Consider the following 12,373-nt stretch of genomic DNA (forward strand, 5'->3'; position numbering starts at 1 on the left):
GGATCGATGATGACACCCTTTTATGCATTCCTTGGAAAATCTGAACAAAATGAGTGAGAACACTCTACCGTCTCCTCATCGAGTCTGAGGTCCAGCACGTTTCCTCTGTCGGGGGTAAGGCACAGTTAGGAGTAAGGGCCATCGTCCCCTCCTGACATGCATGCAAATACCACCCAGGGCTCCAGCATTGGAGGGGTTCCTGTCTGAGGGTGGTCCGTGTCTGCGCATAAACTGGGTCGTCTATGAATCCCAGGTCCCAGTTGAAAGGCCGTTGAGGGAATGTGAGGGGGCAGTCTCACCTGCTGATCTTCAGAGTCGGAGTGTGGGCTGAGGTAGGTTCAGTGAGCTTGCAGCTTGGGAGGTATGTTTTGGCCAGTGTCACGGTTTGTGCGTGCTGCTTTGGGGGTTAATTCTGGAAGCCAAAATGAGAAAGCTTCCCTGGTTGGAGCCCGGAGACTCAGGCCAGGCCTGTGGCCCTCCCTGTTTTTGCATTTGTCATGGTGAAGTTCTTGAGTGCCCAGTGGGGCTGGAGCAGTGGGTGTGTGGGGGCTGACGTTGGGCATCGGCGCAAGGGGGCTGATGGATTAGGCCTCGGTGTTGCGCTTGTCAGCTCCTGTATTGGAATTCCTGGCACAGGGTTTTCCCCCCGTGGGTCATCATGGAGTGGGGTGAGATCCGAGTGTTGCATTTAAGCCTGCGTCGTGGCTGATGGTCTGGACAGGAAGGTAAGGCATGGAAAGGACAGGTCCTACGTGATGTTGTGGCATGGGCTGTCATCATTGGGTTGCAGGCTCTGGCCTCGGCTTCTCAAGGATTTGTCATGTACTTGATGGGCTGGCATCACCTGCCTATGGAGAGGATGGCTTTGGCGGTTCACGTGGATGCGATGAGGTAGGTAACCTGTGTAGACTTGTGATCCCGTTGCTGGAGAAATGATTCCCAAAGGGTGTCTTGCATAAGCTAGAAAAGATCGATATGCTGAGGAGTGTGTGCCGGCCTCATTGGGGTAGGTGAGTTATGCAAACATGCCCTTTGGCCACTTTGTTCCCTAGTTTGGGAATGTGCAAAGCGAAAGTGTTTTTCCCGGAAGGCGTGACGCGGCCGGCCCATGAGGTACGGATGCCTATCTAACAGCCAGAGGTTTATCCGAAGCAGTCCGTTGGCATGGTAGAGATGGGCGCACTGTTGTGATGCCAGGTGTGCTGACCTTGACAGCCACTGTGCCCTTACTGGCTTCCAGGTCCCCTCTCATGGCAGAGGTCTTCCGTTGGAAGTTTGTGGTCCTCGGGGACAGTGCCTTTGATCTCTGTGAGGTCCTCGGTAGTATCGCTGTGGCAGTGGAGAAGTGCCAGAATGCATGGTGTGGGTTTGGCATCATCAAAGCAGACATGCTTGCGGTTTGTCTTCCCTGGTGTATAGTGTCCCCGTGTTCGCATGTTATCTGTGGCTTCCAGTAGGGTCGAGTTGCCGTGTGGGCAGGAGGAGGGCAGTGAGGACAAGGTTGCTCAGTGTTTGAGCGTTTCCTCGGGATTCAGGGCTCTGAATCCTGTCGAGGGGGAGCTGGCCGAGACGTGGCTGGAAAGGTGGCCTAGTTTCTGCTGTGGGGTTTGAACCTGGGTCGTGGTTGCTGAAGACCACCTCTTGCCGTGGTGGGCTTTCCAACAGGTCCACAGAAAGTGATTTGGCCTAGTTGGTGAGAAGTCACACTTGGGCTGAAGTCCTTTAGACCCCTGAGAGGTGCCGGGTTGCATCTTGCCTATAGCCAGCTGCAGGTCATTGTCAACGCCATCCATGGGAAGTTCCCTTGCTTCCAAAAGCGCTGGGAGTGACCCCAAGTGCACATCAGATGTGTTAGTAGCTAGCAGGGTCTCTAGGTCCACGTAGATGTGACACTCACGGCTGGGAGGCAGATCTCCTCGAGTCTTTGTGCTTTGGTCAGAAGGCATGGCTGTGGGATAGCGGGAGTCCGTGGCCTATTACAACAGCCTCTGGGGGTCAAAGTTCTCATGTGGCTTCTTGAAGCTGGTAGGGATGTTTCTCCATTCAGTGGGGTGGTCCAAAGCCAGGGTACTGTGTATAACCTGTGACTTTTACTATTCAGTGTCACTGCAGAGGGCCTCAAGGACACACAAAGACCAGGACGGGGATGCAGAGGCTGACACAGAAACCCACAAGCGCATCATCATGCGTAGTCATAGTCACGCACGTGCACACGCAGGAACACACGCATACACCCTCACACACAACGGCCAACGTACATGCCTAACTTCCTGCAGTCATGCTGTCAGACACACTTTCAGTTCTTGGTAAGGGATAGAGGTCCTTGTGAAGCAGGTTCAGGGCTCCAGCCCAGGTAAATGTTCGCATAAATCATGTTCTCTAAGGACCCAGGTTCACTTCTGAATCCTGCGTGATTTCCGTCCACATCTCAGGTGCAGTTTCTTGGCAAGGCTGGCCGTCAGCAAAGACAAGAGGACGTTTGCGTGGGCTGACGACTGGAGGTGCTGAGGAGAACTGGAAGAAGTGAGGCGGGCCCACGTTTCCGAGCGTGGACGTGGATATTTCAGGATGGTAGGTATTCAACCACCACAACATGTGTCATTGGATATTAGGTTTTCTTCTGACGGCCCCAGTGGCTGCAAGAGTAGATTGACTGTTGCTCTTGCAGAGTGGCCTGAGGGCTGCGGATTGCCCAGGGTTTTGGAGTACTAGGAGGTCATGGCTCCTCTGCAGACCCGCATGGCATGCCCGGTTGTGTTGTGCAGCGTCCCAGCACGTGCTTGGATCGATGATGACACCCTGGTATGCATTCCTTGGAAAATCTGAACAAAATGAGTGAGAACACTCTACCGTCTCCTCATCGAATCTGAGGTCCAGCACGTTTCCTCTCTCGGGTGTTTCAGACAGTGAGGAGTGAGGGCCAGCGTCCCCTGCTGACATGCATGCAAACACCACTCAGGGCTCCAGAATTGGAGGTGCTACTGTCTGAGGTTCGACTGTGTCTGCCCGTAAGCTGGATCATGTATGAATATCAGGTCGCTGCTAGAAGACCGTTAAGGGAATGCGAGTGGGAAGGCTCTCATGATGGTCTTCAGAGTTGGATTGTGTGCCGGTGTAGGCCCAGTGAGCTTGCAGCTTGGAAAGGTGTGCTTTGGCCGGGATCACGCTTTGTGCACGCTGCTTCGGTGGTTAATTCTGGAAGCCAAAATGTGCAAGCTTCCCTGATTGGAGCATGGAGCCTCATGCCAGGCCTGTGTGGCCCTCCCTGTCTTGAGTTTGGCGTGTTGAGGTTCTTGAGTGCCCGGTGGGGCTGGAGCAGTGGGTGGGTGTGGGCTGGAGTTGGACGTTGGCGGAAGGGGGCTGATGGATTAGGCCTCAGTGGTGCCCATGTCAGCTCATCTACTGCAGCTTCTGGCACAGTGTTTGCACTAAGTGGGTCATCGTGGAGTGGGGTTAGGAAGGAGTGCTGCATTTAAGCCTGCGTGGTGACTGCTGGCCTGGAGAGGAAGGTGAGGTATTATGAGGACATGTCCTGTTTGATGTCGTGGGATGGGCTGTCATCATTGGGTTGCAGATGCTGGCCATGGCTTCCCAAGCATGTGTCCTGTTTGTGGTGGGCTGGCATCAGATGCCTATGAAGGGGATGGCTTTGGCATCTCATGAGGATTCGGTGAGGTAGGTAACCTGTGATGAGTTGAGATTCCGTTGCTGGAGGGATGATTCCCAAAGGGTGTCTTGCGGGACCTAGAGAAGATGGACATGCTGAGGCATTTGTGCTGGCCTCCTTGGAGGAAGGTGAGTTATGCGAACATGCCCTCTGGCCGCTTTGTCCCATGTTTGGGAATGTGCAAAGTGAAAGTTTTTCTCCCGGAGGGCATGATGCGGCCGGCCCGTGTGTCATGCAGGCCTTTCGAACAGCCAGAAGTTTACGCGGGACAGAGATGGGGGCACTGTTGCTATGCTAGGTGAGCTGCCGTGGACAGGCACTGTGCCCTTTCAGACTTACAGGTCCCCTCGCGTGGCAGAGGTCTCCTGTTGGAAGTCTGTCTGTGGTCCTCGGGGACAGTGCTTTTGATCTCTGTAAGGTCCTTGGTAGTGTCACTGTGGCAGTGGAGAAGTGCCAGAATGCATGGGGTGGGGTCGGTGTCATCAAAGCAGACATGTATGTGGTCTGTCTTCCTTGTAGTACAGTGACCCCGTGTTCGCATGATGTCTGTGGCTTCAAGTAAGGTCGAGTTGCCCTGAGGGCAGGAGGAGGGCACTTAGGACGAGGCTGTCAAGCATTTGAGCATTTCCTCCGGTTTCAGGGCCGAGAAACCTGCCGGCTGGGCGATGGGGAGGTGTGGCCGGGAAGATGATCTAGTTTTGCCGTGGGGTTCCAACCTGGGTTATGGGTGCTTAAGCCCACCACTTCCCACGTTGGGCATACACATGGGTCCACGGAACACGATTTGGCCTAGTTGGCGAGAATTGGCATTTGGGCCAAATTTCGTTAGGCCCTTGAATGGTGCCAGGCTGCATCTTGCCTGTAGCCATCTGCAGGCCGGTTTCAGCCCGCCCATAGGAGTTTCCCTTGCTTCCGGAAGATGTGCTGTTAGCTGGCAGGATGTCCATGTCCACACACATGTGACACCCACGGCCGGTAGGCAGGTCTCATCTAGGTTCGTGCTTTGGTCAGAGGCATGGCTGTGGGAGAGTGGGAGTCTGTGGCCTATTTCTACAGCTCCTGGGGGTCACAGTTCTCATAAGTCTCTTGCAGCTCACAGGAGCCTTTCTTTTTCTGTTGGGAGTCCAACCAGGGTGTTGTGTATAAACTCTGGTATTTACTGTTGGAGGCCTCTGCAGAGGGCCACAGGGACACACAGAGAGCAAGACGCGTTTTCAGAGGCACACGCAGGAACCCACAATCGCGTCCTCGTGCGCAGTCGCAGTCACACACGCCCACGCGCGTGAATACACACATACAGCGTCTCACACACTGGCCACTGTACGTGCCTAACTTCCTGCAGACATGCTGTGAGACACAAATCAGTACTCGGTAAGAGATATAGGTCCTTGGGAAGCAGGTTCAGAGCAGAAACCCAGGTAAATATTCGCATGGATCATGTTCCCTGAGGACCTCGGTCCACTTCTGAAACCTCTGTTATTTCTGTCCACTTCTCAGGTGTAGTAGCTCGGCAAGGCTGGCTGTCAGCAAGAAGAAGATGACCTTCGCATACTCTGATGACTGGATGTGCTAAGAAAACTGGAAAAAGTGAGGCGAGTGCATGTTGCTGATCATGGCCGTGGATAACTCAGGACGGTAGGCATTCACTCACCCTAAGATGTGCCATTCTATATTAGGTTTTCCTCAGATGGGCCCAATGGCTGCAAGAGTGGATTGATTGTTGCTTTTGCTGAGTGGCCTGAGGACTGTGGATTCCCCAGGCTGTTGGAGTACTCCAGGGTAATGGCTCCTGTGCAGAGCCCCGCGGCAGCCCGGTTATGTTCTACAGCTTCCCAGCAGAGCTTGCATCGATGACGACACCCTTGTATGCATTCCTTGGAAAATCTGAACAAAATGAGTGAGAACACTCTACCGTCTCCTCATCGAAACTGAGGTCCAGCACGTTTCCTCTCTCGGGGGTAGGGCACAGTTAGGTGTGAGGGCCATCGTCCCCTCCTGACATGATGCAAACACCACCCAGGTCTCCAGCTTTGGAGGGGTTTCTATCTGAGAGTGGACCGTGTCTGCACATAAACTGGGTCGTCTATGAATCCCAGGTCCCTGCTGAAAGGCCGATGAGGGAATTTGAGGGGGCAGGCTCAACTGCTGATCTTCAGAGTGGGAGTGTGGACTGGGGTAGGCCCATTGAGCTTGCAGCTTGGGAGGTGTGTTTTGGCCAGTGTCACGGTTTGTGCGTGCCACTTTGGGGGTTAATTCTGGAAGCCAAAATGAGAAAGCTTCCCTGGTTGGAGCATGGAACCTCTGGCCAGGCCTGTGGCCCTCCCTGTCATTGCGTTTGGCGCATTGAGGTTCTTGGGTGCCTGGTGGGTCTGGAGCAGTCGGTGGGGCTGGCTGGGGTTGGACATTGGCAGAAGGGGGCTGATGGATTAGGCCTCAGGGGTGCCCATGTCAGCTCATCTACTGCAGCTTCTGGCACAGTGTTTGCACTAAGTGGGTCATCGTGGAGTGGGGTTAGGAACGAGTGCTGCATTTAAGCCTGCGTGGTGACTGTTGGCCTGGAGAGGAAGGTAAGACATTATGAGGACATGTCCTGTGTGATGTCGTGGGATGGGCTGTCATCATTGTGTTGCAGATGCTGGCCACGGCTTCCCAAGCATGTGTCCTGTTCGTGGTGGGCTGGCATCGGCTGCGTATGAAGGGGATGGCTTTGGCAGTTCATGAGGATTCGGTGAGGTAGGTAACATGTGATGAGTTGAGATTCCGTTGCTGGAGGGATGACTCCCAAAGGGTGTCTTGCGGGACCTAGAGAAGATAGACATGCTGAGGCGTGTGTGCCCCTCTTCTTGAGGATAGGTGAGTTATGCGAACATGCCCTTTGGCCGCTTTGTCCCTTGTTTGGGAATGTGCAAGTGAAAGTTTTTCTCCTGGAGGGCATGACGCGGCCGGCCCGTGTGTCATGCAGGCCTTTCGAACAGCCAGAAGTTTACGCGGGGCAGAGATGGGGACACTGTTGCTATGCTAGGTGCGCTGCCATGGACAGGCACTATGCCCTTTCAGAGTTACAGGTCCCCTCGCGTGGCAGAGGTCTTCTGTTGGAAGTCTGTCTGTGGTCCTCGGGGACAGTGCTTTTGATCTCTGCAAGGTCCTTAGTAGTGTCGCTGTGGCAGTGGAGAAGTGCCATAATGCATGGGGTGGGGTAGGCGTCATCAAAGCAGACATGTATGTGGCCTGTCTTCCTTGGTGTACAGTGACCCCATGTTCGCATGATGTCTGTGGCTTCAGGTAAGGTCGAGTTGCCCTGAGGGCAGGAGGAGGGCACTTAGGACGAGGCTCTCAAAAATTTGAGCGTTTCCTCCAGGTTCAGGGCTGAGAAACCTGCCGGCTGGGCGCTGGCGAGACATGGCCGGGAAGATGGTCTAGTTTCTGCTGTGGGGTTCCAACCTGGATTATGGTTGCTTAATCCTACCACTTCCCGTGGTGGGCATACCCACGGGTCCACAGAACGTGATTTGTCCTATTTGGCGAGAATTGGCTTTTGGGCCAAATATCGTTAGCCCCTTGAGTGGTGCCAGGCTGCATCTTGCCTGTAGCCATCTTCAGGTTGGTTTCAGTCCACCCATAGGAGTTTCCCTTGCTTCCGGAAGCACTGGGAGTGGCCCAAGTGCACATCAGATGTGCTGTTAGCTGGCAGGATGTCCATGTCCACACTCATGTGACACCCACGGCCGGTAGGCAGGTCTCATCTAGGTTCGTCCTTTGGTCAGAAGGCATGGCTATGCGAGAGCGGGAGTCTGTGGCCTATTTCTACAGCTCCTGGGAGTCACAGTTCTCATAAGTCTCCTGCAGCTCACAGGGGTCTTTCTTTTTCTGTTGGGAGTCCAACCAGGGTGTTGTGTATAATCTCTGGTATTAACTATTGGAGGCCTCTGCAGAGGGCCACAGGGACACACAGAGAGCAAGACGCGTTTTCAGAGGCACACCAGGAACCCACAATCGCGTCCTCGTGCGCAGTCGCAGTCGCACACGCCCACGCGCGTGAATACACACATACAGCGTCTCACACACTGGCCAATGTACATGCCTAACGTCCTGCAGACATGCTGTGAGTCACAAAACAATAATCGGTGAGGGATAGAGGTCCTTGGGAAGCAGGTTCAGAGCAGAAGCCCAGGTAAACATTCGCATGGATCATGTTCCCTGAGGACCTCGGTCCACTTCTGAAGCCTCTGTTATTTCCGTCCACTTCTCAGGTGTATTTGCTTGGCAAGGCTGGCTGTCGACAAAAAGAAGACCTTCACGTACTCTGATGCCTGGATGAGCTAAGGAAAACTGAAAAAAGTGAGGCGGGCGCATACTGCTGAGCATGGCCTTGGATTACTCAGGACGGTAGGCATTCACTCACCCTAAGATGTGCCATGCCACATTAGGTTTTCCTCAGATGGGCCCAACGGCTGCAAGAGTGGATTGATGTTTGCTTTTGCTGAGTGGTCTGAGGACTGTGGATTCCCCAGGCTGTTGGAGTACTCCAGGGTAATGTCTCCTCTGCAGAGCCGCATGGCCTGCCTGGTTATGTTCTGCAGCTTCCCAGCATGTATTCAGATCGATGATGACACCCTTGTATGCATTCCATGGAAAATCTGAACAAAATGAGTGAGAACACTCTACAGTCTCCTTATCGAAACTGAGGTCCAGCACGTTTCCTCTCTCGGGGTTAGGGCACAGTGAGGAGTGAGGGTCATCATCCCCTCCTGACATACATGCAAATACCACCCAGTACTCCAGCATTGGAGAGGTTTCTGTCTGAGGGTGGACCGTGTCTGCACATAAACTGGGTCGTCTATGAATCCCAGGTCCCTGCTGAAAGGCCGATGAGGGAATGTGAGGGGGCAGGCTCACCTCCTGATGTTCAGAGTCAGAGTGTGGGCTGAGGTAGGTGCAGTGAGCTTGCAGCTTGGGAGGTATGTTTTGGCCAGTGTCATGGTTTTTTTGTGCCGCTTTGGGTGTTTTTTCTGGAAGCCAAAATGAGAAAGCTTCCCTGGTTGGAGCCCGGAGACTCAGGCCAGGCCTGTGGCCCTCCCTGTTTTTGCGTTTGTCATGGTGAAGTTCTTGAGTGCCCAGTGGGGCTGGAGCAGTGGGTGTGTGGGGGCTGACGTTGGGCATCGGCGCAAGGGGGCTGATGGATTAGGCCTCGGTGTTGCGCTTGTCAGCTCCTGTATTGCAATTCCTGGCACAGTGTTTTCCCCCCGTGGGTCATCGTGGAGTGGGGTGAGATCCGAGTGTTGCATTTAAGCCTGCGTCGTGGCTGATGGTCTGGACAGGAAGGTAAGGCATGATAAGGACAGGTCCTACGTGATGTTGTGGCATGGGCTGTCATCATTGGGTTGCAGGCTCTGGCCTCGGCTTCTCAAGGATTTGTCATGTATGTGATGGGCTGGCATCACCTGCCTATGGAGAGGATGGCTTTGGCGGTTCACGTGGATGCGATGAGGTAGGTAACCTGTGTAGACTTGTGATCCCGTTGCCGGAGAAATGATTCCCAAAGGGTGTCTTGCGTAAGCTAGAAAAGATCGATATGCTGAGGAGTATGTGCTGGCCTGCTCGGGGTAGGTGAGGTATGCTAACATGCCCTTTGGCCACTTTGTTCCCTAGTTTGGGAGTGTGCAAAGCGAAAGTGTTTTTCCCGGAAGGCGTGACGCAGCCGGCCCATGAGGTACGGATGCCTGTCTAACAGCCAGAGGTTTATCCGAAGCAGTCCGTTGGCATGGTAGAGATGGGCGCACTGTTGTGATACCAGGTGCGCTGACCTTGACAGCCACTTTTCCCTTACTGGCTTCCAGGTCTCCTCGTGTGGCAGAGGTCTTCCGTTGGAAGTTTGTCTGTGGTCCTCGCGGACAGTGCTTTTCTCTGTGAGGTCCTCAGAAGTTTTGCTGTGGCAGTGGAGAAGTGCCAGGATGTATGGTGTGGGTTCGGCGTCATCAAAGCAGAAATGCTTGTGGTCTGTCTTCCCTGGTGTACAGTGTCCCCGTATTCGCATGTTATCTCTGGCTTCTAGTAGGGTCCAGTCGCCATGTGGGCAGGAGGAGGGCAGTGAGGACAAGGTTGCCGAGTGTTTGAGTGTTTCCTCGGGATTCAGGGCGCTGAATCCTGCCAGAGGGGAGCTGGCCGAGATGTGGCCGGAGAGGTGGCCTAATTTTAACCGTGGGGTTTGAACCTGGGTCATGGTTACTGAAGACCACCTCTTGCCATGGTGGGCATTCCAACGGGTCCACGGAAAGTGATTTGGCCTAGTTGGCGAGAAGTCGCACTTGGGCTGAAGTCCATTAGACCCTTGAGAGGTACCGGGTTGCATCTTGTCTGCAGCCAGCAGCAGGTCATTGTCAACGCCATCCATCGGAGGTTCCCTTGCTTCCAAAAGCGCTGGGAGTGACCCCAGGTGCACATCTGATGTGCTAATAGCTAGCAAGGTCTCTAGGTCCATGTAGATGTGACACTCACGGCTGGGAGGCAGGTCTCCTCGACACTTTGTGCTTTGGTTAGAAGGCATGGCTGAGGGATAGCGGGAGTCGGTTGCCTATTTCAACAGCCTCTGGTGGTCAAAGTTAGCATATGGCCTCTTGAAGCTGGCAGGGGTATTTCTCCATTCAGTGGGGTGGTCCAAAGTCAGGGGATTGTGTATAACCTGCGACATTTACTATTCAGTGTCACTGCAGAGGGCCTCAAGGACACACAAAGACCAAGACGGGGATTCAGAGTTCCACACAGAAACCCACAAGCACATCATCGTGCGTAGTCATAGTCACACACGCGCACACGCAGGAACACACACATACACCCTCACACACAAAGGCCAACGTACATGCCTAAGTTCCTGCAGTCATGCTGTCAGACATACTTTCAGTTCTTGGTAAGGGACAGAGGTCCTTGTGAAGCAGGTTCAGGGCTCCAGCCCAGGTATATGTTAGTATAAATCATGTTCCCTAAGGACGCCCGTTCACTTCTGAATCCTGCATGATTTCTGTCCACATCTCAGGGGCAGCTGCTTGGCAAGGCTGGCCGTCAGCAAAGACAAGAGGACGTTTGTGTGGGCTGACGACTGGAGGTGCCGAGGAGAACTGGAAAAAGTGAGGCGGTCCCACGTTTCCGAGCGTAGACGTGGTTAACACAGGAAGGTAGGCGTTCAGCCACACTAAAATGTGCCTTTGGATATTAGGTGTTCCTCAGGCGGGCCCAGTGGCTTCAAGAGTAGATTGACTGTTGCTCTTGCAGAGTCGCCTGGGGGCTGTGGATTCCCCAGGGTTTTGGAGTACTACGAGGTCATGGCTCTTCTGCAGACCCGCATGGCATGCCCGGTTGTGTTCTGCAGCGTCCCAGCATGTGCTTGTTTCGATGATGACACCCCTGTATGCATTCCTTGGAAAATCTGAACAAAATGAGTGAGAACACTCTACCGTCTCCTCATCGAGTCTGAGGTCCAGCAGGTTTCCTCTCACGGGCGTACGGACAGTGAGGAGCGAGGTAGGTAACCTGCGTAGAGTTGTGATCCCATTGCCGGAGGAATGACGCCCAAAGGGTGTCTTGCAGGACGTAGAGAAGATAGACATGCTGAGGTGTCTGTGCCGCTCTCCTTGAGGATAGGTGAGTTATGCGAACATGCCCTTTGGCCACTTTGTTCCCTTGTTTGGAAATGTGCAAAGGGAAAAGTTTTTCTCCCAGAAGGCATGATGCGGCCGGCCTGTGAGGCACGCAGACCTTTCGAACAACCAGCGATTTATCTGGAGCAGTCTGTTGGTGGAACAGTGACGTGGGCACTGTTGGCGATGCCAGGTGCTCTGCCGTGGACAGGCACTGAGCCCTTTGAAGCTTCCAGGTCCCCTTGGGTGGCAGAGGTCTTCCGTTGGCAATCTGTCTGTGGTTCTCGGGGACAGTGCCTTTGATCTCTGCGAGGTTATCGGTAGCACCGCGGTGGCAGTGGAGAAGTGCCAGGATCCGTGGGGTAGGGTCCGTGTCATCAAAGCATACATGCTTACCGTCTGTCATCCCTGGTGTACAGTGTCCTGCTGTGTGCATGATGTCTGTGGCTTCCAGTAGGGTCGAGTTTCCCCGTGGGCAGGAGGAGGCACAGAGGACGAGGCTGGGAAGGATTTGTGCGTTTCCTCGGGGTTCAGGGCCGCCAACACTGCTGTCTGGGTGCTGGCGAAACACGGCAGGGATGGTAGCCTAGTTTCGGCTGTGGGGTCCGAACTTGGGTCATGGTTGCTGAAGCCCACCACTTCCTGTGGTGAGCATTCCTACGGTTCCACGGAAAGTGATTTGGCCTAGTTGGCGAGAATTGGCACATAGGCCGAATTTCGTTGGCCCCTTGAGTGGTGCCGGGCTGCATCTTGCCTGTAGCCTGCTACAGGTCTGGGTTGGCGTGACCAGCGGAGGTCCTCTTGCCTCTGGGAGTGCTGGAATTGGCCCCAAGTGCACATCAGATGTGCTACTAGCTGGCAGGATCTCCGGGTCCACGTATATGTACCACCCACGGCCGGGAGGCAAGTCTGGTTAGGTCTTTGTGCTTTGGTCAGAAGGCTTGGCTGTGGGAGAGTGGGAATCCGTGGTCTACTTCAACAACCTCCGGGTTTCAGAGTTCACATTCAGCCTCTAGAAGCTTGAAGGGGTCTTTCTCTATTCAGGGAGGGCGGTGTCCAAAGCCAGCGTGCTGTG

The 12,373-nt window shown here is 54.2% G+C and overlaps 5 non-coding genes across 5 annotated transcripts; all 5 read left to right on the forward strand.

Annotated features, from left to right (window-relative positions):
• On the forward strand, positions 1-93 carry LOC136119565 (small nucleolar RNA SNORD116). The gene has a single exon (XR_010655549.1). It is a non-coding gene; the product is annotated as a small nucleolar RNA SNORD116 (small nucleolar RNA).
• A 2,689-nt stretch (positions 94-2,782) lies between these two features.
• On the forward strand, positions 2,783-2,875 carry LOC136119559 (small nucleolar RNA SNORD116). Its single transcript, XR_010655543.1, has one exon. It is a non-coding gene; the product is annotated as a small nucleolar RNA SNORD116 (small nucleolar RNA).
• Positions 2,876-5,511: 2,636 nt separating this feature from the next.
• LOC136119582 (small nucleolar RNA SNORD116) lies at positions 5,512-5,604 on the forward strand. The gene has a single exon (XR_010655564.1). It is a non-coding gene; the product is annotated as a small nucleolar RNA SNORD116 (small nucleolar RNA).
• Positions 5,605-8,264: 2,660 nt separating this feature from the next.
• Positions 8,265-8,357, forward strand: LOC136119596 (small nucleolar RNA SNORD116). The gene has a single exon (XR_010655577.1). It is a non-coding gene; the product is annotated as a small nucleolar RNA SNORD116 (small nucleolar RNA).
• Positions 8,358-11,047: 2,690 nt separating this feature from the next.
• LOC136119602 (small nucleolar RNA SNORD116) lies at positions 11,048-11,140 on the forward strand. Its single transcript, XR_010655582.1, has one exon. It is a non-coding gene; the product is annotated as a small nucleolar RNA SNORD116 (small nucleolar RNA).
• Positions 11,141-12,373: the final 1,233 nt, after the last annotated feature.

Source organism: Phocoena phocoena, chromosome 2, assembly GCF_963924675.1.
Source record: "Phocoena phocoena chromosome 2, mPhoPho1.1, whole genome shotgun sequence".
NCBI lineage: Eukaryota > Metazoa > Chordata > Mammalia > Artiodactyla > Phocoenidae > Phocoena > Phocoena phocoena.